The sequence below is a fragment of the Grammomys surdaster genome, unplaced genomic scaffold (genome assembly GCF_004785775.1).
Source record: "Grammomys surdaster isolate TR1022 unplaced genomic scaffold, NIH_TR_1.0 125979, whole genome shotgun sequence".
Classification (NCBI taxonomy): domain Eukaryota; kingdom Metazoa; phylum Chordata; class Mammalia; order Rodentia; family Muridae; genus Grammomys; species Grammomys surdaster.
The window spans coordinates 2740981-2763236 of NW_021620795.1; the positions used below are offsets into that span (position 1 = coordinate 2740981).

At 44.0% G+C, this 22256-nt stretch overlaps 1 protein-coding gene across 2 annotated transcripts in view; it reads left to right on the forward strand.

Moving 5' to 3' along the window:
* Positions 1–804: 804 nt before the first annotated feature.
* Positions 805–22256, forward strand: part of Erc2 (ELKS/RAB6-interacting/CAST family member 2) — an 822395-nt gene continuing 800943 nt past the window's right edge. For both annotated transcript variants that reach the window (XM_028754073.1, XM_028754072.1), the window contains exon 1: positions 805–1012. The gene's annotated coding sequence lies outside the window, so the exon portion shown is untranslated. The remainder of the gene's footprint in view (positions 1013–22256) is intronic.

The window sequence follows — 22256 nt, forward strand, 5'->3', positions numbered from 1 at the left end:
TAATATTCCTTCCTCGACTCACCGCACTGCTGGATCCGGATCCGGATCCGGATCCAGATCCGCTTTATTTGTGTGAGCTTCCCAGCAGGAGACATTCTTATCTGGCCACTGAAGTTGCTGGAAGTACACTCATCAGGGCATAAAGGAAATCACTGCTGTTCTGGAATTGACTACTTACCTCTGACGCTTCCATTTCCCTCCCTAGTGCTGAGTGGCAGCAGCAGGGGTTCAAGACTGCTTGCTGAGTGGAAGCTTTTGCCTATGAAAACCTTGTCCGCCTTCTCATGCTTTTTACCTGGAACGGTGTGCACTTGCGTGAACTCAGGGCCCATCTTTCTAACTTAAATGGGAATCAGACGACACATCTAATGCATATGATGAACAGGACCTTCAATTGCTCTCCCTTTCACTTTCTATCTGCCTTTTTCTTGAGGGACAAGGAGGTGGCAATAAAGTAGATGTCGTGTGGTGTCATCCTTCTATGGACCTGCAAAGAAATGGATGGTACCAGGGCATAGGAACCCCCACTCCAGTTCTATAGGTTAACTTAAAAGGCAAGAGCTGTTCTTGTTCCCTAGAAGTGTCTGGCAGCTTTTGGAGGGGCTTCTGGGGGAGGATTGGGAGGTCAGGTGCTTCGGACAGGAGGATGCCAGGAGGCGCTGCGGAGCGCGCACTCGACTCTCTGCTGCCCCCCGCGGAGGTGCCCAGGTCCTAGCCGCGGCCCCTCCAAGCTCCTCGGGAATGCTGGGAATGTGAGTCAGGGCCTGGGCGAGCGGCCGAGAGCGCGCGTGTCGGGACTGCGGCGGGCGCCGCCCCCTCGGCCCCGCCCGGCCCGGCCCCGGCGCTTGGCGCTGGCCGCGCTCCCCGCCACCTCCCCGCCACCTCCCCGCGCTGCCCGCGCTCCGCTGTCTCGCGCTCCTGATCGCTCCTGCTCCTCCCGGCCGCCCGGCGCCGCGGCCACGCGAGGTTGTAAAAATCCATGTGGGACCGCGCCGGGGCGAGCATCGCTAAGGTGAGACGCCGACGCTGGGGGCCCGGCTCCCTCGTGCGGGTCCCCGGCGCTCGTGGGCAGCTGCAATGCGTTATCGGGGGAGCTGAGGGGAGACGCAGCCACCTTCCTCGGGGCTCTCTCGGGCGGGGGAAGGGATGGGGCGGCCTAAGGGCGGATTTGTCTCGCTGTCTAAACCCCCGGATTGGAACAAGTGCACAGTTCCTCCGGCGCTCACCCCGGGCCACCTCCCGCAGTCCCTCTCCTGTAGCCACCCTCACTGTCCTCGCCTTTCTTTTCTGCAGACCCCCTCCTTTTGCTTGGCTGCCTTCTTGCCGCGAGGGGTGGGATGCTCACGAGGGAGGGGGTCTCGCAGAACCGCAAGCTGAATAAAGTGGAGAAGACTGGACCCCCAGCCCCGGGGGTTGTGAGCCTGGCTGTCTGGGTGGGCTCCAGGGGAAAGGGAGGCGGGGGAGGGACGCAGGTTATAAAAAGAAAAATTCATGCCTGGGAAAATGAAGATGATTTACTGGGGAGGGGTAGGAGGTGGTGTATGAAAAAGGATACGATGTGAAATTAAACAGCATTTCTACCGATTCTCTCCCCACCTCCTAATTACACAAGGGGTACTCACAAAGAGGTACCTTTAAAAATTATTATTATTATCCGAGCCTTTGAAAGATCGTTTTTAGGACAGTGAAGAATAAGGGCTCCTTCAGTGTGTGAGAATCAAATAGTACTCGTAAACTCTCCTCTGTTCAGTCCTACATAATTTATTTTGTAGTTAGGGGTCTTTCTCCTCCTCGCCAGAGGGAAGGTCCGCTCTGTTAAGAGAAGATCGATTTTAGGCGGCTACCTGCCTTTGCTGGATGAAAGACAATTTACTCCTAGAGCGGTGAATTGTCAGCTCTCTCCGTGACTGACAGCCTCACCTGCCACTTATGTGGGTAGAATGGGACCGTGGAACCGTAAGAACCAATCAATGCTCTGGGGAGGAGGGCTGCTCCCACTTGTCTTGGTTAGTTTTCTGGTTGGCTCTTTAAATCAGAGGTTTTACTTAACCATTGGTTTGTCCACCAGGTAGGACTCCAGCTGTGAGAAGGAGAAAAGCGGGAAGCCAACTCGTCGCAAATGGGCTTAGAAGCAAGTATGTTCGCCCTGTGTTCTCCTGTCTTCCCTGTCCATCACTAGTTATAGCTGTGGATGCTGAGGTCGTTGGCTTAGACATGAAATGAATCTGTGTAAAGAGCGAAGCGGGCATGGGCTGCTGGTACAGCAGGTTGGAATGATTTTCCTTTCCTACAGAATTGCAGTCTTCATAAGAGATGCACTTACTGTTGAGCTATCTGAGAGAAGGGTGTGGCACGTTGTCTCCTATGGTCACCCTACCCTTGTCCTTGTGAACTCAGGGTTTCTGAGTATGTAGTTTTGTTCTTATATCAGATTTGGTAGGTTTATAAGATGTTCTTGAAACAGGGAAATGTGCTTTACTAATAGTGTTTAGACGAACAGAAAGGATTCTTTTAGATTTGACAGTCTAGCTCAACTCGTGGAAGTGAAGGCTGCCTGCTTCTCCTTTGCAAGAAGGATGCATACTTGCTTTGCAGTTAGGATGGAGGTGGCAGTGGGGAAGAGGACTTTACCTTCTCATGAGAGGCATCTTGTCGGTTTGCTTCTGAACTGTAATAAGAGCCTTTTGATAGTTTCTGGGAAAGGAGGTATGGTTTGTGAGACTTTCTTGGGTGGATAAATCAGGGATGAAGGACCAGGTCTTAACTTTGTAATAGTGAAAACCTGATTTTCAGCATCTTTCTCCTTGAATTCATTAGAAAAGTATGAGTTGTGTCCAGAGACCCATCACCTTATGGGAGCTAGGCCTGAATGTGAGTATGACGCTGTGGAATTCAGCTTTATATGAGCAAATTGTGAACTGGACCATACTGGTTAGGACACAGATGCCAGGTGTGTCAAGGGTTACTATTACTATTGCCACTGGTGTTCTTGTTCACACACGTGTTCACGCACATTCCTTACCTTATTCTAAACTTAGCAGAGCCCAAGTGAGGCAGGTCCTGCTGTTTCCCCTAGATGTTTCTAATTGTGAAAGACTGAAAAGAATTAGTTCCATTGCCACACTATACTGTGATGGTGAGTACTTTTATTTGACCCAGAGCCCATGACCTTGCCATGGCCTTCATTTAAGATTTTAGTGCTGTGGTCTGCACAAGTCTAGCGTGAAACATGGACTCCCCAGCATACCCAGAGCCCACCTTTGAAGAGTCCACTGTGATGTTGATATCTTTTGACTGCCTGCTTGCCTGTTCACCCAAAGGCTCTTGTTTCTGCCATTAGGCAGATTTAACAACTTTGTGCATTGTGTGTTTCTAGTAGGGCATTTTGGGCCCATTAGTTAGTTCTAAACTTGATGATGATTTAAAAGAAGATAAAACAAAATTCATGCTCTTCTATTTTTCTCGATACCTCAGATTTCCAATTTAAGTACGTTCTGGTTAAGTAAATGCTTTTTAACATCAGTCAGTTGGTTTCCTGCACCCTAAGGGATTAGATTTTCATTTTTCTTTTACTTGCAAAAAAAATCCCTTTTCACTAGTGATTCAATATACTTACATTTTAAATTATTCTTCTAAAATAGTATGGCACATGCTCTCCCTTTTATTATGTTGTAAGAAGCCCCAGACTTCAGTTCCGTGCATTGCGGAGGATGAGTGAGGTGAGCCCCATTGTCCACAGGTTCACAGCCTATGCCTCTTGTTAGGTTGATTCTTTAGACTCTGTCTCACCTGTTTTACTAGAACAACTGTTGGCTTTAAAAAGCACACAACCTGTTACCACTGCGTATCACATGGGGTACTTCTTGCCAGCCACCAGTTCAGTTTCAGCAATATTTATACGGTTCCTTAATTGTTTATTTCAGGCTTATTTATTATTATAAGATAGTGGAACAAACAGAAAGCAGGAGGGCACCAGTACTAATAGTGTGGCCCTTGCAAGTTTATGACAGTTGGGTGCAAGCTGGAAATCACTGATTGCAGCCAGTGTTCTCTTTTAGATGAAGAAAAGGGACACAGTAAGTGAACAGATAAGAAATGCCAATATATACCAAATGATAACATTGTATCACTCAATTCTGGCAGCGCAATGGAATTTCCTCTTCTATAGCAACAGGTATTCATTGTCACACTCACAAGTCTGCAGGCGAATGCAGGCTCAGCTTCTGAGAGCATCCTGACTGTAAGCCACAGGCTGAGTTCTAATGTGTTACATAGGTGTTCTGGGGCTCCTGTGGCCTGCTCATGTTATGGCAGATGCTTCCAAGCATCCAGGCAAACCATGCAAGCAAATACCACTTCCACTGATACCCTTCCTTGGAGAAAGAAAGCTGCAAGGGAAAGTACAATCTCAGTGGTAGATTCTGCCCATAGCAGGGTAAGGAAGGATCAATGAACTATATAATCTATACTTCCATGTAGGCTCAAAGTATGATGTAGTTAGAGAATCTTCCTCTTCCTCTTCTTCCTCCTTCCTCCTCCCTCTCCTCCTCTTCATCTTCCTCTTCCTCCTCCTCCTCCTCCTCCTCCTCCTCCTCCTCCTCCTCCTCCTTCTTCTTTTTCTTCCTTGTTATTTCCAAACAGGGTCTCATTGAATAGTTCTGGCTGTTCTAGCACTCACATTGTAGACCAGGCTGGCCTCCAACTCACAGAGATCTGCCAGGCTCTGCCTCCCAAATGCTGGCATTAAAGGCATGCATCATCATGATGCCTGGCAACAATGATTCTTTCTTTCTTTCTCTCTTTCTCTCTTTCTCTCTTTCTTTCTTTCTTTCTTTCTTTCTTTCTCTCTCTCTCTCTCTCTCTCTCTTTCTTTCTTTCTTTCTTTCTTTTTTTAAATATTTATTTTATGTATATGAGTACACTGTCACTCTCTGCAGACACACCAGAAGAGGGCATTGGATTCCATTACAGATGGTTGAGAGCCACCATGTGGTTGCTGGGAATTGAACTCAGGACCTCTGGAAGAGCAGTCAGTGCTCTTAACCTCTGAGCCATCTCTTCAGCCCCTAGTTATTTCTATATTTCTTCTTTTCACTCATTTTCTTTTTTCTTTTGGTGTGTGTGTGTGGTCTATGAATGTGTGCCCATATATGCCCATGAGTGCACATGCAAAAGCCAGGGGAGAATGTTGGTTGTCCTATGCTATCATTCCCTTGAGAGAGGGATTCCTCACTGTTTTCTCTCACCAAAGTGTGCACTGTGGGTAAAGGCACATGCCCATTCCCAGCTTTTAAATGAGTGCTTGGAATCTGAAATCTGGTCCCCATGGTTATAAGATTTTACTCATTGAGCTATCTCCCCAGCCCATCTCGTCATGCTTTGAGAAGGCTGATGGTCTAGCAGGTGTGTTTACACATTTGTAACTTTAATTATCAGGATACTATTTTAGATTTAGGATCTGACAGTATTCTGTGACATAATTGTTAATGCAATGGTGTGGGCCAGTGTGGGGGACCTGGCATTTTGGAACTTACTGTTGCAAGTAGGTGGTGGGGGAAATATTCTTGGATGAAATGCCATTTTCTTAGATTTACAGGGAGAAAGCTACAGCAAGAGCAGTAGATAGTTGTGGCGGTTTGAATGAGGATCTCCTCCCCATAGGCTTGTCTATTTGAATACTTGATCTACAGTTGGTGAAACTGCTTGGGAAGGATTAGGAGGTGTGGCCTTGTTGGGGAAGGTGTGACATTGGGTGGGGGGGGAGGGGCGTATGTTGAGATTTTAAAAGCCCTAACTGAACAGCCATTTGCAGTTAGTTCTTTATGTGCCTCAAACTGTGGATCAAAATGTAGCCTCTCAGTTGCTTCTCTACCACCACACCTGACTGCCTGCTGCCATGTTCCCTACCATGATAACCGTGAACTCTAACCCCGTGGAACCATGAGCCTCCAAATTGAATGCTTTCTTTTTTAAGCTGCCTTGCTCATGAGGTTTTGTCACAGCAATAGAAAAGTAGCTCACATGATTTTGTAGGAATGTGAGGGGCACATGTGGCTATAACCAAGTTACTCCATTTAGCCAGAAAGCAAGTGAAGTGAACAGCAGCAACACCTATTAGTAATAGTTCATATAGTCTAACTTTTTCTTTTTTGAGATACAGCCTTAGTATATAGCCCAGGTTGGCCTGGAACCTGGCAATTTTCCTTCTTCAGCTTCCTAAGTGCTGGGATTATTCGTGTGTGTCAGCACATCTGGCTACAGTGTAACTTTTAAATAACTATGTGTGAGGCCTGGTGCAGAGCACTCTTGGTAAAACAGCTAATTTGATATTAGAATAGACCTGGTTGGTTGCCTACCCAATCTTCATCTCCACCTACTCTTTAAACTAAAGTAACTCTATTTTGACATGTGAATATACCTATCTTATCCTCCCAGACTCCCTGGCACCATAAAGAAGTCATGAGATGGAGGTCTGGTAATGATGGAGGTAGAAATTATTGGGTGGGGGTTTTCCAGAAAGCTTAAAAAATAGGGCACACTTGGCTGGTACACTCCAATAGCTGTTGACACTTCGTTCTTGCTGCTGGGAACATAGATATAATACCTGGATAGGCAGTAATAACTATAGCAATGAAGGTAAGACTGTGTCAACATAGCAAAGCTGAGGTTTGTTAGTCATGTGTTTAGGTTTTAGCTCTGCAAAACAAAACAAAACAAAACAAAACAAAACAAAACAAAACTTCATAATATAACCACTAACAGAGCTGGAGCCTGGAAAGATCTCAGCCTTGATGGCCTTTCTCCTTTGTAGTACCAGCTTACCCTGTCTTTCACTACTGTGCTTTGTTCTGAGAAAGGACCTTGAATCCTTGATAACATGTAGTCTTTGTCTCCCAAGTGCTGAGTGCCACCACACCTGCCTCCTATAGAATCTGAGTCAATGAAGCAAAGAACTGCATTATCTACAGGGTATTATTGAGTCAAACATAATCCTCTTTGATGTATATTTTCTTAAGAGTTCCTCAAAGCAGACATTATCCTACTTATTTTGCAGGTGGCAGTATTAAAGCTCCAAGACATTAAAGAACTTGCCCAAGATCACAGAACTAGTAAGTAGAGGGATTGGAATTCAAAACAGTATCACTTTGACTTTTAAGCTTACCTTCGGCTGGACAGGATAAAGATCCATAGTAGAAATCAGATTGGAAAAGTACATTCAAATAAACTTGAGTAGGCAGCTTAGTTCCAGATTGGAGACATGGAATTGGATTTCATGGGTTAGAGACTGGAGGTCGGGCATCAAGGCTTGGGTATGTGATGTCCAGTGTTAGTGGGAATGGAGGCAGAGGGGAAGCTGGGGATCCAGCTGACCTCAGGAGAGAGAGATAAGAGTGTGATGGGGTGACTGTAAGTCATGGTTTTCTGTTAGACTGTAATCTTCTGAGAACAAAGCAACGCTTCCTGAAGGGTAGCATTAGTCTCTATCGATGGCCTCACATTGGCCAGGAAGTAAGCGATGAGTAATGTCGAGAATTACTGATGAGCTGTGCATCATGATTCAGAGCTGGAGGGTGGGGGACTCCTGCTCATCGTCGGAACCACGTACGGAGCCCTTGATGACCTCGTCTGATGTGATTGTGCTCTTGTTCTGCCTTCGTCATGTTAAAGAGCAGAGTTAGAGGAAGCTGCAGTGGTGCTTCAGAGCCTGTTAGTGGACTTCCTTCTGGCTGTCACCTCTTGGACATTCTAGAGCTTTCATGGGAGGGGCTATTTGGACTTTGTGGGTCTTGGTCTCTGCCTCTCCTCCCCTTTTAAAATCTGTACAAGGATTTGTTTTCTGTTTAGAGGTTCCAATGTTTTTCAGTTCCATATTTTCCTCTTAAGTAAAATTTAGCTTGATCCCACTGAGGAATTCTTGGAAAAAAGAAAAATTTCCCTAAAAACTGGAGTTCAGGTTTATGTGTCTTTATGGTGAAGTCACTTCTCTCAAATGATAGCTGCGTACTCTCCCAGGAGCAGGCTGGTGTGAATCTTGTAACTGTCCAATTGCCTTATTTACATACCCTTTAATAGACACATGTTATTTTAGATAGCTTCTTGTGCCTTGACATCCGTAGTGTAGACTGTTTGTGTTCCTGTGGCCACTCCCTCTCTCCTCCTAGACATGCATTATGAGTGACTTGTTTCACTTTTATGGTAGGCCATCACATGTGCAGTGTGAGACCATCCAGAGCTACCTTCCATGGTGGATCACAGAATCCCAGGGCTTAGGGGAAGGTCTCCACACAGTAGACCTTCATTAACTATTTATTAGATGAACCCAAGGAACAGCAGAGCTCAACAGCCAGGTTTAGACCCACACCCACGTGACACTCAAGGCTACTCAATTATTAGTGGACACAGTGGGAGCAGTGACTGTCCCTACAAATGCAAAAAAGAAAAAAGCAATAACTAAGGGCAACAGCATCAACGCCAAAACAGCATGAGGTTGAGGCTTGGGTGATTTCTACTCACGCTGCCTCAGTGGAGGACGCCCAAGGCCTTTACCTCACTGGCTGACTGAAATATAATTGGACACCCTTCTCCTGGGCTGGCTCAGTTTCTTCCCCAGTTGAAGTCCCTGGACACTTCACTGCCTGATTCCCAGGGCTGTGACCTTGGTGTCTTGGGCATCTCTTCTTCCCTTGCCTCTGAGATCTGTTGCTTCCAAGGTCCATCCTCTGCTTTTGAACATGCACTGCCTTTGCCAGGGAGAGTTCATCACAGCCCAGGAAATCTGTACTTTCTGGTTGGCACCTTATGGGCACTCACTAAAATTAAAAAAGAGGAGAGAGAGGGGAAGGAGAGAGAGAGAAGGGAGCCAGCCCTTTCAGGAAAGAACTGATTACTTTTCCTGGAAGTCAATGATGAGATTACAGCCCCACTGCATGAATATAGGATAAAAAGCTAGCTGTCTCTTGGATACATTTGGAGATGGGCGAACAGTGACAATATTCACAGATGCCTCTCAACAGCAGCTTTGTTTGTTAACTCCTGCTTGTGTGTGTGTGTGCGCGCGCGTGCGTGCATGCACATGCTTTTGCATGTATGCAGGCACACATCTGTGTGAGTGCATCTGTGTATGCTTTCAGGTGAAAGCCAGAGGTTGATGTTGAAAATCATTCTCCATTTTTCTTCTACCTTATTCGCTGAAGCAGGTTTTCTGAGTTAAACCTAGGGCTTCCTGATTTGGCTAGTCTTGCTAGGCACCTTCCTCTGGGGATCCCTGGCTCTGACTTCTCTGTCCAGAATCACAGGCAGGCATCTCTGACTACCTGGCATTTATGTGGGTTTCTGGGGATATGAATGCCAGTCTTCACTCTCACCTGAGAAGCATTTTAACTGGTGAGCCATTTCTCCAGGCCTCATCGAACTTTTGTGCGTGTGTGTGTGTGTGTGTGTGTGTGTAGGTGTGTAGTGTGCACGAGTGTGCATGTGTGTCTAAAATTACCTTTTTTCTTGCCTTCCTGCTTTCCACCCCTACACAGTTTTGAGTATGAATGAACTGCAGGCACCAAAGTACATTCTCCTCAAATGCTTGAGGAGCAAACTATTAATTCAAGATAACTTCTTAGTGGGTCAGAAGAGCTTGAATGGGAGTCGAGCAGCTTGACTGTTTTGTAAGAATACTCTCACATCCTTATGCAAACTAGGAGAGACATTTCTGCTAAAATGGCATGACTAATTATAGCAAGAGAGAGCAGGGTTTCATAAGAAACTAAACCTTGCTGTGCTCTGCTGCTCTTGGTTCTTATGCAGTGAATTTCGTTGTGACACGGTGGATGCCGTCAGGGTAGGAGTTCATCCTTTGTGCACTGGCAGGGACTGAAGGTTCTTTGCCGCTCTGGAGCTGCTCTGAGGGTGGAAACCTATTCCCTAGAGGTGCAGAGCTGGGTGTCTCTGTAAGATGTGAGGTCAGGCGGAGCCTACGACCCCTGGTTTTTTTCTCAGTGGAACTGGCAGACATCACATCCTTATCACGATGGTGCTCTTTGCCTGGTTGAAGGCAGGCTTGCCATGTTACCTTCCTGACAACCAGTTTCAGCTGTCATGACCTTGAAGAGCGAGGGGCAGTCTATACCTGGAACAGAGATATTGACTCTTTGTTATATGTGTCTCTCAGAAGATGGTTTCTGATCTTTTCTGACGATGTGTGTTTTCCTCCCCACCAGGCTGTAAAGCTCCCCTCCACCCCTTCTTTCTTTCCCAGTCTGGCACATCCTCCTGCTTGTTCTTGGGCCTCTCCCTAGGGGAGCAGAAGGTTGGGTAGTGAACGGGATGAAGGCTTTGCATTCTTGTGGGCTCTATGAGGACAAATCCTGTTTGATGCTGTGTGGACAAAGGCAACAGGATTCCAGGGGCTGCTCATCATGCCTGGGGACGTGGAACAGTTAGCAGGGGCTGACACATAAGGGGAATTCTTTGTCATTTTTGTTAAGGATGACAAGGAACCATTATTTTTATATAAAACTTCAAATACACTGATGACCCACCTTGAATTCCCAACATGAATAGTTGCTTGGAATAACTTCAAGCAGATTCTTTTAGCTACAGAGATGTAACACTAGCCTGAGTTCCCTTTGTGTATTTGCCATTGATTTTCCTATTTGGGACCTCTGTTTCTCATCACTTAGGTCAACTTATTTCATGTGTATCACGTAACACACACACACACACACACACACATACACACACACACTTGTACACAGATATCTGTTCATGCATGCAGGCTTTCAATTAAACAACTTTCAATCAAATAAATGACATTGTCTGTATTGTCAACCTTGGGAGCAAAAACAGCATGTGTGTTCTTATGATAGATTTTATTATTTATTTATTTATTTATTTATTTATTTATTTTGGCTTTTCGAGACAGGGTTTCTCTGTGTAGCCCTGGCTGTCCTGGAACTCACTCTATAGACCAGGCTAGCCTTGAACTCTCGAACTCAGAAATCCACCTGCCTCTGCCTCCCAAGTGCTGGGATTAAAGGCGTGCGCCACCACCGCCTGGCGATAGATTTTATTAATAATGAAATAATTGATTATATTTTATAGCTGCCATATGTCTATGTGCATGCCATGACAGGTCTCTTCTGGATACGAGAACTGTAACAGAGCAGGTGATTTGGGGGCTTGAAGGCTAGAGTGTCTGGTGGTAGCAGTGGTTCTCTTCTGGGGAGCAACTAGGCTGCCACAGAGGACTTCAGAGGTTCATGAAGAAGGAAGAAGGAAGGGCTCCTGAGGAAGGTAATAGTCAAGGACAAGTTGGTCACTAGAGTAGAAATTGTGTTGGTTTTGGTGGTACAAATACCAGATGAATAGTATGGGCCTAGCTCCACTGAGAACATGGGAGGAGATTCAGAGCTTGGTGAGGTGAACATAGGTGGGCCTGTAGAACCAGTGTTCTGGCTGAGGGTGTAGTGTGGGGAGAGAGCCTGAGAGGGTGACTGGGCACAAAGGCCCTGCGAGCCATGAAGAAGCTAGAGCTGGAGCCTGGCTTTCAAATCTCAGGTAGAGTGTTCACACAGAGTGTTTGAATTTTTTTTTCATTTAAAAAATTTTTAATTATTATTTTTTTCTGTACTAGGAGTTGAACCTGGAACCTTGTACTTGTGGGAATGATTTGAGGCTTGGTTTGGATCAAGGAGCCTGAAACTGGAAGAGAGATGACAGTGTGGGCGTGGGGAAATTGGCTTTGGCCTTAGACATCCTAGCAATGGCCACTGGGACTTCATTGACTAAACATACCTTATGTAGCCTTGCTAATAATGTTCGCAGACCATTTTTCAAGTGAGGATACTCCTGACCAAAGACCTGCGGTGGAACTCCACACCACTCAGAGGCCTTGAGAATCTCTCTAAATGCCCTCAAGGACCAAAATCTCTGCAGTGAGATTTAAGTAGAGAATAGAATTCAGACTTTGCTTTAGAAACGCAAAGATCAGTGTTCACCACAAGTGGACAGAGTCAAATCATCCATTAGAACATTAAGATGGAAATGTGGGAATGATTTATAGCATATTGATAGTGGACTGAGAAAGTTCACGGGTGGAAATGGTTTAGTTATCCTCTGAAATGCCTCCAGTTGGGACTTAGAGGTGAGAACTCTGTTGCAAGTTCTATGTGTCCTGCCTGCCTTGAACTTGACATGTCTACAAGGCAACCCTGATAAACTGCCTTTCACACCTTGTTCTGAACCTCTGCATCTCCATGTAGGAACCGATGTTTTGAGTGGCTGTGCCCTTATATTTCAGAAGAATCATCCACAGTATTTGTACAGTCACCTGACTGTTTAATGAATGTTGTCACTATTTTATAGTGTTAAAGGGGAAAAATATAGGTGACAATAAAGGGGAGAAGAGTGACCCTCATAATGTAACTGAGCAAAGACAGAAGGCCCTAGATAATGCCCAGTATGTATGGTGTTTAGTCAAACGTTCCAATGTGATCAACTATAGGTGGTTGCCCAGAATAAGAAAAGGTTAAGAGTCTTACTATGTATGAAATGTCAGGGGAAAAGTGTTGAGAGTTAGGCTAAGGAGCAAAATGTAAATAGAGTCTTCTTCCTCTTGAACATGCACGTTTAGTCAGCATTTGTCTCCGTTTTTAGAAAAAATACATATTCAGAAATGTATTTTCTAGGAGATGGGATGTGGCTCAGTCAGCAGAGTGCTTGTTAGCATGTGTAAGGACCTGCGTTTGATTCTGAGCCCTGCATAAACCAGGCGTGGTCATGAATGCCTGTCATCCCAGCATACAGGAGCAGGAGTCAGGAGGATTAAAAGTTCAAGATTATCCTCAGCTACATATGGAGTTCAAGGCCAGCCTGAGAGAGATGGGTCTGTCCCTAGACATTAGGTTATTCATTACTCTGTTTATTTATGTGCTTATTTGTTTATTTATTTATTTATGGTGGAGATTGAACCCAGAGACTTCCATATACTAATCATCACCTAAGATAAGATATATTTCCAGCCCTTGTCAATCTTGTTTAATAGAGTAGGCCCGAGTTGTAATCTGTTGTTTAGGCTTGGCAAATGGCCTAGGTGAAAGTTGAAGTAACAGCATTCTCGGCATGTTCTGGCAAACAGGTGGTATTTGGCAAAGGATCTACCTGGATGCAGTGTCATCGTTCTGGGTTCATTTGTGAGAATGGTGCAAAGTATATCTTGACTGTTGCTAAAATGGCAAGTCAGAGCTGGAAAGAGACTGGCACAGTCAGCCCACAGCCCTCTGATTCCCTAAGTCAGAGGTATGTTGGTGATCTGTTTGTCCTGGGAACTCTGTGTGCTATTTGGGGCATTCCTCTAGATTTTGTGTGATTGATTCCTTTTAGGCAAAGGACTGAGTTGGGCATGAAGCTCCAGTGCCTTCTAGTGCTTCCTGCGTCTGTGTTGTAGTCTCTGTTAGAAGTTTATTCCCTTTGCAGGCCAATTAACATTGCATTGTCTGTATGCCACGTTTGAGTTCCCCATTTGATGCTTTCTGGTTTTTGGGTTGTTTCCTCCTTTTGGCTAATATAAATAATTCTGCTGTAAGCTATGGTGTTGGATATTTTTGAGGATACTTAATTCCTTGGCACTTCTGCTCTGTCTCCTACAGGGAAAAATTAGCTTCCCAAGGTTCAAAAGGCGCCCTTGGGCAGAGATGCTGCTCCTGGCAGTAGGAGGTCCCTTGGGGCCCTCTAAAATGTTCATTTCAGAGCGATGATTGTAGCATCTGCTCACAGGCTCCTGACCCAACTATGTGGAGGATCTGGGATCTGAATCTTGTACTCTTGGCCTCAAAGGCCACGCTTCAACTGAACTATATGGAACTGGTTTTAATTACAACACTGCAGTGGCTGGTAAGATGAAAGAGGCTTGGCTGCTGCCTTCGGTGAGCTGGGAGGACTGAATTATCTATCCTGCGAGAGGCTCACGTGAAATGGTGGCTTAGTGCAATTGGAAACTCTGCTGTAAGATAGGATCACAGATAGCATTGCCTAGAGCCCCGTTCTCTTGCCTTTCTATGGCGAGGACATGCCTGGGACAGGGACAACTGAACTCATTATGGTGCTGTGCTTGAGACATGTATTCCTATGTGTAGTGACCATTCAAATCCCGTGTTCTACACTTTAGCTGACACTCACTTGTGTTCTGTTTGTACAACTCTCTCATAGCACGCCAAGATGCAGCCCCCCCTTGAGCTTTTTTTGTCTTCTTCCCTTTATGTCTAAGTATCAGGAAAAAAGTATTCTTTAGCGGGGAGGAGATAGACTAATAAAGACAACATGCAAGGAGGCAGTTACAATGCCTAGGTATGTTCACTGATGTCTGAAAAGACATAATTCACAGACATTTGCATCTGTCTAGAGACCTAACATGAAGTGTTCTGTTCTGAAGGGTGACATTTCCTTGCTTGGTAAGGTAATCAAAGGAAGGGAGAAGTGAAAGAGTGGTGTCTTATGTTCTAACCTAAATGTTAAGCATTTCGCTTAGCACTGAACTTAATTTGCTCTGGAGGGCAGTCTCTGGTTGTCTTCACTCTGGGACTTGGGCTTGAGGACTCACCCTTCCATAGTTATCCTCTCAGTGGAGAGAAAGCTAAATGACATACCCACAGGGTAGATGTTAGATATGGCAGGTGTCTTACCTACTCATGTACCATTGACTAAAACAAGTCACGTGGCCAAGCTAAGTTTCAGTGGAGTGAGAAAGTCCTACCAGAGGGAGATTGTAGGTATGTGAACAAGTGCTACAGGTGGCTGGAATTTTGGTTTCACTTATACACCTTTGACCTCTTTTTTGACCAGTTAACCTTTGTAGACCCATTATGGAAAGAGCTTTTTTTAACATTGCTAATTCTGTTTTACTCACAAGGAAGAAATATTATAAAGGGTTGAAGAAAAACATCCCAATGTATCTGTTGATCAAAATTGATGAGGGTGGTGATGATGATGATGGTGGTGGTGGTAATGATACTCAGTAAGCCTTGACAGGCATTCAGCCAAGCATTTCTATGTTCTTAGATGTAATAACCACTCACTTAATTTTGTAAAGTGGCCATCATTACAGCTGAGGCCTTTCTACAGAGTGAAGCTTAGTGTGGCTCATTAACGTGCTCAAAGTTAAATAGATGATAAGTACGGACACACATCTGATGCATGCTAAATCTCTTAAAGGTCCCTCAAACCTGGGTAGGCTCTCTTTGGAATAAAATTACTATAGCGATATGTTAATTATATAAACATAAGGTTGGTGAGATCATTTTTAGATGTCTCATACTTTGATAAAGCCCAAATCAATTTAGAAATTGAGTACTCTTCATATTAATAATTTAAATTAACATCATTAACGTAACTGCATTAACTAAATTGCTGCTTGTAACTGGAATATGATGCTGACTATTTATTGTAGGCGGGTTCTTTGGCAGTCAACTGGTCTACCCTGCTGTGCACTGGGTGATGACTCAATTCTCTCACAAATCTAACTTCTGTGAAACTTTGACTCATGCCGAGGAGCCTGGCATCCTTTACCTTTTACCCAGTGGGAACTAATGCTTTAGACTCCCAAGTCCATCTTTCCTTTCACATTGACTCACAGTGATTCCTTAGGCTGCGGGAAGATGCTCCAGCTCAGTGGGCATGTCTGCTGTGGTGATCAAGAACATTCTCACAATATTTGTCTTCAGATTACTGAAATAAAGACAACTCTTGAATTCTCATGAGCTTTGCAGATTCCTTAATTGACCCCCATGTTGAGTTCTCCCTAGTTGAAAACCTAGATTTTCTCCATCTTACTGCACTTCCTCTCATTGAGTTCCCTTAGAGTACACATCTATCACTCTCAAGAGCCTTCATCTGATGATAGGCATTAAAGTAGCTAAGAGCCTTGTATAACAACTTGAGTTGTTAATATAAATCCAAAAAAAGAGGATGTGGCCGCATTTCTCATGGAGGGCCTCTGGCACATTAGAAGCTACATTCTGGATTTGTTCTTTAGAAATATCCAGTGAGTAGATTCTAGCTATGTCTCCTAGTTTCCCTTTCATTTTTTTCCTATTAGAATTCATGAGCAGGAGCTCTCCTCTGGTGACTGAATGTATGAACCTCTATGCACAGAAAATTCAGTTTTTCAAGAGGTTTCTGAATCTAATTCAGCATTGTGCTCTTGGTTCCCTTTAAAGGCTCAGGTGCAATTCCTTCATGAGCATCAGCCAAGCTGTTGTGGGACTGTTGTCTTCTTTGTAGATGGACTAGATAGATGTATGCACACATGAGCACATAGATGTATGCATACATGAACACACAGATGTATCCATACATGAACACACAGATGTATGCCTGCATGAGGTACATGTGAATGCCCTGCCATGTACATATAAGCTATTTTCTACCTCATGCTCTTGAGTTCTTCTTGTTGCTAAATTTTTTCTAGTGTATGTGATTTTTTTTTCTAGCAAGAACCTATTTACACACTGCTTTTGTCAATGGAGAAGCATTTCGTATAGTTGAGTGTCTGAGGTTAAGGGTGTGGAGCTGTATTTCTTCTACCTTTTCTGTCATCTTCTCTGGAACACCTGCTGGTGGACAGATTGGGGATTTTTAATGTAAGACCCAATAATCCCCAGCTCTGTTTTTTGGTAAGTGTATTACAGCTAAAACGTTGCCAATTGACATTTCACGTTTGCAGATTAAAGGAGATGCACAGATGTTTTAAAACCAAATTTAGCAATCTTAGTTATTTCTTCAGTGTAACCAGTTTATTTGTTGGCCATGGATAATGTTATACTCAGCATATTGTACCAGCCATAACCATTACTTTAATTTTATTTAGTATCTCATTACTTTGATATTTTATTCTTGATTTTTGTTATGCTTTTAACCTGTGGATTTAGCTATATACTTTAATTGTATCTTTCTTTAGACAGTTTTTAGGGGCTTTACCTTTTAAGTTCATACTTTGGAATAGTTGGATAGAGTTTAAAATGTACACAGGGGCAATGGCTGATGGGAAGAACTAACCCTGGGGCACAGGGAGCGCCTGCTCACCTCGGGTATGGAGAGTAGTCAACCTCTTGATCAAGTGCTTGGCTATAAAACAAAATCTGAGGAAGCTGAACATATAATCATGCTAAGTCTGCACATGGAAAACAGTAACTATAAGATGGGCATGAGAGAGAACTAAGGGGGAGAGTGGTGAGGTGTGCACAGAGAGAGAGAGAGTGGTGAAGTGTGCACACACAGAGTAGTGAGGTGTGCACACACAGAGTGGTGAGGTGTGCACACACACAGAGAGAGTGGTGAGGTGTGCACACACACAGAGAGTGATGAGGTGCACATACATAGAGTGGTGAGGTGTGCACACACAGAGAGTGGTGAAGTGTGCACACAGAGTGGTGAGATGTGTACACAGAGTGGTAAGGTATACACACATGTGCTTCAGTTTAATAGAGATTTGGGAAAAATGATTGGAAAGCATTTTTGACAATTTCATCTATAGCAAGTGGGAGGTTCTTTTTTACTCCTAATTCATTTTTTGTAGCATTTAAGATTAAATAGTTTACTATTGAGATTCCTTAATATCTATGGATATATAATATTTCAGCCTGCAGATTTTTCCTATTTTAAAAAATAATAGACTCCTAACCAAGAAGCAGTTTACAATTGATACCCACTGGCAAAAGGAAAATCTGAGTCTCACTGAGTTTAATAATCTCGGTTCAGGGCTGGCCAACACAAAATGAACCCCAGTTTTTGTTTTTTGTTTATTTTTGTTTTGTTTCATTTTTGACATGTTTTTTGTCTTTTGCTTGTTCGTTTTTGTTTTTGTGTTCAGAGAGGGGGAGGGGAAGAGAGAGAGAGAGTGTTGGGTAGGTAGGGAGATGAAATTCTGAGGAGTTTGGGGAGGGTGAAATATAATCAAAATACATTGTTTGAAAAAAAATTTAAATAAAACTGTAAAAACTATTACTTCTAAGCCCATTGCTTCTTATCTGTTCAAGAGGAAGGAGAACCCACCCCTTGAAAACAAAAATAACGATGCCTGAGGCATTTTAAATAGCAAACTGAGTTTGACCCAAGCTAGTCAGACAGGGCTAAACGTAATGAGTTGAGAGAATTCCAAGATAGTTTTGAGGTTTCTAGTGGCCTTAGGGGTATCAAGATTATTCAGGTTGGCTTTTATCGGATATTGTCTGTGCGCTGGGCATTCTGCAAAGTATCTTTCTTGTGTCATTTCATTTAATGACACCCTTCCATCCCTATGAGAGGAGCTGCTGTCACCCCCAGCAGCTTTGTAGTTGAAGGGCAGGAAAGTGCTTGAGGGCACATCAGGAAGTGCAAGGGATATATGAATGGATCCAGCCAGATCTGATTTTGAGGTTTTCCCTCTTTTGAAAACAGAATGTGTTTCTCCCTGCTTAGCATTATAAAATTGTCATGTAATGTCCTTGGAAGTGATTTCAATGTTCTGAGAAAAGGTCACGAGACAGAAGTTCCAGTTTCACTCTTTCATACAGTCAAGGACTGTTTTGCATAGCTCCTGTGTCCTTAGACATGTGTAAGAAGAGCCACTAGGGCCCTTCTGGCCCTTCTGTCACCATGGCTTCTCCATAGGGAGAACTACATGAGGACTAGCACAAATGTCTACAGAGCCTGGCATTCCAGAGCCTTGTATCTGGAGGCTTGTGACTTGCCTGTATGAACAACCCTCATTTGCCTCCAAATCTTGCTACAGTATGCCCATCCCAGCACTTAGGGTTGCCAAGGGACACAGGCTTATAAGGTTATAGACAAGATATCAACAGGCTACAGTCCCATGGATCAAATGCAACTGCTGTCATATTTTTTAAAAATCTGGTTTTTTTTTGGAATGCAGCCTTGACCATTGGTTATAAATCAGCTATACTTGCTGTTGTGCTGAAATGGCAGTCAGACATTTATGACAGAGACTGAATAGCCCACAAAACCTGAAATACATCGTCATTTGGTCTTTTACAGAAAAAAGCTGCCCTACCTTGGATATATCTAGAAGTAGCTGATTGTGCTAGCTAGCAGAATTCATATACGTGAGGCTCCTGGAGCATATTTGAACTAGCAGTGAGGATAGAGGGTTTTCGGGGGGCGGGTAGGTAGGCCTTTCCTTTGCCATTGGATTTTGTTTAGAGTAAATGTTCTAATTGAGGATTCAAGTAATGCCTTTCAAACCTTTAGATTTGTTGAGGTAGAAAGACAAATGTACTGTATTTGCCAGTTTACCAGCTTGGTGTATACATTTGAAATGTATAGAGATGTAGTCTTTGGGTCTGTATTACCCTATGGTGACTTCCAATGTTAGACTGAGTGTTGAAATATGGGGTGCATGGGTGGGGCTTATGATAGGAAGGAAGAGAAACCCCAAGAAATGAGAGTACATTATATGATCTCAAGGAGTGGAGTGCTTTGGGACCGTGTGTGGACAGCTGGGTGTGATGTGGACCATGTTCAAAGTCCTGATAGTGACAGAGGTGGCACAGCTGAGCACTATAAAATTAATTTGTGCAATTAACATTTACCTTTACAAAAGCCTACAGTAGCACATACCCACAATCCCAACATGTGGGAAGGTGATGCAGCCCAAGCAAGTTCCAGGGCAGACTCGGCTACATAGTGAGATGTATAAAAATGGAGAAAGACTTACCTTTATCATATGTGCTATCCCTTAGGCTTATAAAAACAAATAAGACGGGCCAACTGTATTAAAAAAGAAGAAACACCCACTGTACTTCTCATCCCCTATGCCACTTGTCCAAATGAAGGGTTCAGTGCTGGAACCTATCTGCCAGCTTAGCTAGACATTCCAGGTCTATTCACTAGGCTACCCCTCCACCCCACCCTTGCGTGTCCATCGATATATCCCTTTACCTCCTCTCCTGGACTTATATTGCAAAGTGAAGGGGATATGACCTTAAATCCCACATCCACAGGGCTTGGCAATATGACTCAAATGGACTGTCTGTGTAGAAGGTAAGCTATCAGTTGATAGGATCTAAATGATGATTAAGAAGTAGTCTTAAGAATGGTCTATGTGATGCTGAGAGGCAGGAAGGAACTTGATGCATTTGAGCAGCAAGAAGAAGACTCGTTCAGAGGTGGCGAAGGAGAGAGTCTCCAGAGAGCGTGTGGGAAAGAGATCCTAAGGGGTTTATCTATGCAGCACTTGGAAGCTTTGAAGGGTTCTAAGTGGGCGGTGAAGATATTTTTGTGATTATAATTGTAACTTGACACAGTTTGGCTGATGTTTTGGAAATAGAACAGAGGGTGTCAAAATGGGAGGTGGTTCGGGAGGGTACGGGCTAGCTTAAACAAGAGTCATGTCAGTGTAATGGGCTGGCGACAGTACTCGTGAGGGGACGAGGAGATGAATTTAAGGCAGCTTTTTAGAAGGAAGTTAGAATGGACTTGAAGTACGTGGTGAGAGAGAATGAATTCTTATTTTAGGTCTTTCATGTGGCAGAAGTGAGACAGTGTTTTATGGCCTATAAGCCAAACATAGAAAGAGGTGTCAGGCAGAATGGAAGGCCATAGGGCGCGGAGGGATAGGGAAAGCGAAGGTGCGTGCCCTCCTGCAGGTTCTCCTCAGCTCCAGCGTGTCATTGTTGTGGAAGGAAGTGAGCAAGGGACTGTCAGACTTTCAGCTTTTACTTTACTTTTCTTCTTAAATTTTTTTTTCCAAAAAGAAGCTGGAATCTGGATTTTTAATGTGATTTGTCTATATCTTTCTGTGTTGGCAACTAGAAGCAAATTCTAAAGAGCCTTGAACTTGCCACGCTCAACTCGTCTGCAGCAGTCTTAACCTGATGGGCAGTCACTTCTTGCTTGAGACCTGTTCTATACCATGGCTCCCTGTAGAAGGATTTCATTTTGGAGTTAAATGTCATCTGGGACCCAGAGTTTTAAAAAGGTGAAGAGGCTGGTCAGGGAAAAAAAAAAGACAGAGATATTTAAAACTGGCAAAGTGTTGGGAGATACTGATGATCTCAGCTCACATGGTCTGTCAGCAGGGCTCAGGTGATGGGCCAGGGCTCAAATCTGTGGAAATAAACTTAACCTAATTTAGAGCAGATAGCAGGAAGCACTTTTGTCTTAAAATAGAGCATTCTAGACTGTGATAGTCTGAGACTCTTGAGGGAGACAAGAACTAAGGCTCGTCCCAGTCATGCTCCCCTGAGCTTCTAGCTGGAGAGTCCTTAAGCCTGTTTAAGAGGGTGAGTGGATGAGGGCATATTTTATTTATGAATCCATATGCAATTAGAAACAACATCCTCATAGGTTCATGAAGCCATCTGTTATTTCTCCTGAGTTTTAAGCAGAATTTACCCATGGACTTCCAATTTTATTCATGAGGTGCTTTTAAAGTGGAAGGTGTTGGTCAGCTAATCTCTTTGGGGTCATAGTTTCTTTTCTGTCAGCAACATCTGTTTTTGTGCAGCTTGAGGGTATGAATAATTTACCCTTCTTAGTGCTGTCTACTACAGATAGACACAGGCAGGTACTTTAAAGAGCTTATTAGGGACTCCACTGATAGTTTCTCTCTCTCTCTCTCTCTCTCTCTCTCTCTCTCTCTCTCTCTCTCTCTCTTTCTCTCTCTCTCTCTCAATGTGTGTGTGTGTGTGTGTGTGTGTGTGTGTGTGTGCTGTAAGAGTATTTAAAACACCGAGAGCGCCCTTCTATACTTAGAGAAGGGAGGAGATGTCAGGGGCAGCCCTGCTTACACACTGTACGCCTAAAATCAGCCATAGGCCTAAAATCAGCAGTGGGCTTGTCATACATGTATACTAACACCAAGTCTTGGGTCTCAGTGGAAGAACATTGAAACAGATGGCTATAAGCTAATGTCAACGGGCAGCTTTTGTGGAAATTTATAAGCCTGAGTGGTCATGGACCTTGTAAATAGGTAGCCTTGGCAGATAATACCAGCTTAGATGGGGACAAGCGAGTCATAGGCAGAGTCATGGGGACTTGTCCCCTGAACCTTCACCCAGCCGATACCGGGTTCTGAAGATATCTGTATTCCCCCTGAGCACCCACACTCCACCACACGTCCTGCCTTTCTGTGTTTATACCCCTGTGTGAATTAATTATGATTTGAGAAAAAATTAAAAAAAATAGTGTGTGTTCAAAAAAACAAGCAAACAAAAAACACCGAGAACTTATCATTACCTTATTTCCTGAAGACACTTTTGTAGGTGAGGAGG